Source organism: Buceros rhinoceros, unplaced genomic scaffold, assembly GCF_000710305.1.
Source record: "Buceros rhinoceros silvestris isolate BGI_N320 unplaced genomic scaffold, ASM71030v1 scaffold28610, whole genome shotgun sequence".
NCBI classification, from domain to species: Eukaryota; Metazoa; Chordata; class Aves; order Bucerotiformes; family Bucerotidae; genus Buceros; species Buceros rhinoceros.
In genome coordinates this window covers 14,086-17,155 of record NW_010391880.1, presented here as the reverse complement: position 1 = coordinate 17,155, position 3,070 = coordinate 14,086, and positions in this window count along the sequence as shown.

The following is a 3,070-nucleotide window of genomic DNA, read 5'->3' as shown; positions in this document are numbered from 1 at the left end:
GCTCCTCCAAGGGTCCCCAGCTGCATGTTTTCCCCCTCTTGAGTTGGGAGTAGGAGGAGATGGACAACGGCGGAAGCTGCCACACCTACCTGTAATTTTCTACAGGGAGTTATTTCAGATGCTTTTCTTAAAGCGTGAGAGAATGACATCAGCACCCAGAAGAAAAGAAATTCCTTGTGATTTACTAATTCTTAAATCCAGCTTTACTGTTTCTCTGAGCTAGCAGGGATCAGCTCTGGCTGTGAAACCTGGGCGCCAGAGCTCCTCAAAGTGGCATGTCCCCTCCCGACCAGAGTTGATGGCCTGGTGCTGAGCCCCGCCAGGCTTCGCTCCGTGGCGTCTTTCCCACTGCGTCAGGATTTCACATGGGGCATCTTCTGCAAAACAGAGAATTTCCAGAACACTGACGGGTTTCTCGGAGGGACCTGAAAGAGGGATTTTTGTAACAAGACCTGCTCTTGTGTGAGCTCTGTTCAGGCTGCCAAAAAATTACTGGCTTCATCTTATCCATCACACGATAGGCGCTGTCGGAGAGCAGGGCGCAGCTCCGCCGAAGGGCAGTGGTTTGTAAGAGCAACCGGCCCCGTGCCAGCACCCGCCGGTTATCCCCAGCTCTGGGTCCCCCTCACGCACTCGGGGCTGGAGGCGCCCAGAGCACAGACCGTGCTCGCGGGCACACATCAGCAGGACAACGTGACTGGAAGCGAACCATTACCGGTGTCCAGCGTGCCCGAGCCGCCGCGTGGGCAAGCTGCGTCCTGAGGAGCAGCCCTGGCCTCTGCCAGCCCCTCTGGAGCGGGGCCAGGGGGCTCCGTCTGGAAGCAGAACTGTTCGGTATTCTGTCCCAGCGCCGCTCGGCAGGGAGCTGGGCCTCCGGCTTCCGATCAGGCTCCTCGTGCTCTCCGAGGGCACGGCAAGGGAGCCAATTAGCACTAACGATGGCAGAGGTGACTTAGCGATATGGACACTTGTGTATGAAAAAATGACGGGTGCTGTCAGATCAGTGGAATAAAAGATCACTCCTGGAGCAGCCCAGTCATGCCAGTTAGCTGGAGGCATCAGGTGTCCAGAGAGAAGAAGTGCAGAGCCTGACCTAAATTTAACCTGATGAGCTTTTTTTTTTTTTCCCAATTTTGCTCATTACTCTGCTGTGCTGCTCTGATCCAGCCCAGCACTGAGGTACAAGCATCATTCAAAGCACACCCACACCCCGCTGCTCATAGACTTACAACCGCAGACAGGTCATCTGAGCTGCTGGCTGAACCACTAGCAGCATGGCGTGGCTGTCTCAAGCACCCAGAACGCTTGTGGTCGCCATCCCATGAAGCTGAGATGCTGACAGAAGCGCAGGAGCTGCTCGCCATCCTTTGGGAGCTGAAAATGGTGTGTTGGTAGCTGCAGAGCCACACTGTACATCACTGCGCCTGCGGGTAAACACGGGTACCAGCACTGAGCACATCGGTGTGTCCGAACACACCCCCACCCCACCCAGGGTGCCTCTGCATCTCTACTGCCTTCCCTCAGTCACCCTGAATCGCTGAGAAGATGCAGGAGGATTCAGGGCACAAAGAGGGGGAGGAATCCAGACTCGTAATTTTTAACTTTTGCCATTCCTAGAAGGATTGGTCTCATCTTCCTCTCTTCTCTGCCCTTCCTTTCACTTGCAGATCCTCACCCCTCTATGAATTTTCAATAGATGCTCCAAGAGCTCACGCTTTCCCTCCTGGCGAGCCTGCTCACAGGTTTTCTGCGTAGACTGTCACCATCTCTTCCCTCTGTCTTTCCAAACAGCAGCTCCAGTTCCTCCAGCGTCCCACGCTGGCACTCACGGGTACACATTTACGTGCAGCATGACTCTGCAAAACCACCTCTGTGCCTCATTAGAGCGTCCTAGAAACTCCCCCAAACAGCACCTAAGCCTGCGTCTGTAGGTTCTGAAACGGCTTTAGACTCTGGAAGACGTCAGACTCATGAAGAATTTATAAGCTGGAGTGAACAGGGTCCGTGCCTCAGGGTCTGTGCCAGGCCAGCACGCAGTCTTCTTCCTGGCCTGTGATGGCAAGACCGGGCAGCCTCAATCCCCACTTGCTCCAGGAGAACCCGGTGGGACGGGGCCGTCAGTCAGGGGTGACCCTGTCTCGTTAGGTGCTGACTGGCTGCCTCACAAGGCACATCTCACAGGGTATCTGACTAGCTGCTCTGCAGGGAGAGGCGACGCCGTTCTTTACAGGAGCCCATCCTGCCGCCAGCCCGCGAGGAGCACAGCTCCTCAAACCGGAGCGGGCAGACAGAGCGGAAGCACAGGCAGGAGAGGGACAGCAATCACCGCCGAGAGCTGCAGAGCATCCCCCGAGCGGCGGCAATGCCCGCTTGTTTAGAGAGTGGAAACGCGTGCAGCACGCTCTCGGAGCTTTGGGCTAGAGAATCTGAACACGTGAAGGAGAGTGTCCTTTCACTCCTTTAATTTCTCTGGTTTCTTTGAAGTCGTCGTGGAGGATTCGTGTATTCTGAGCTGTAACTGGTTTGCTCACTCTCCCACAGAAAAACCATTCGGCAGACAATTGCACTTCACCCTACCTGCCGGTTTAATACCACACGGTATTGCAGGGCACCTGCAGCGACCGGGGCCGCGGCGCCTCAGCCGTACCAGACACATTTAATGCAGGTACCGCAGTATAAATGCGACTGGTTTGCTTCCAACGTGACCATCCAAGCAGCCGGGAAGTGGAGGTGTGCCTTTGGTTCTGCAGAGGGCAGGAGGCAGCTGAGAAGGGCTTAGGTACTAAAGCCTTTTAGATGAGAACTGTTTCATGTCATTTTCCTCAGGCATTAAGGGTTACCAGCAATTGCTTCCTTGTGTCTGCTCATTGCCGGAGAAATCCCGGGCTGCTGCACAACACAACAGTCTGTATCGACTTGAACAACAGCAAAATTGTCGTACTGCAGGAGTCACGCGGACGGCAGCGGGGTAAGATGGGGAGTGCGAAACCGGCCTGGCTGGATTCGTTTGAGCCCGCTCACCGCGGGGCGTTGCAGACGAGGAGCTGGTTTTGCTGAGCGCTCAGCATCG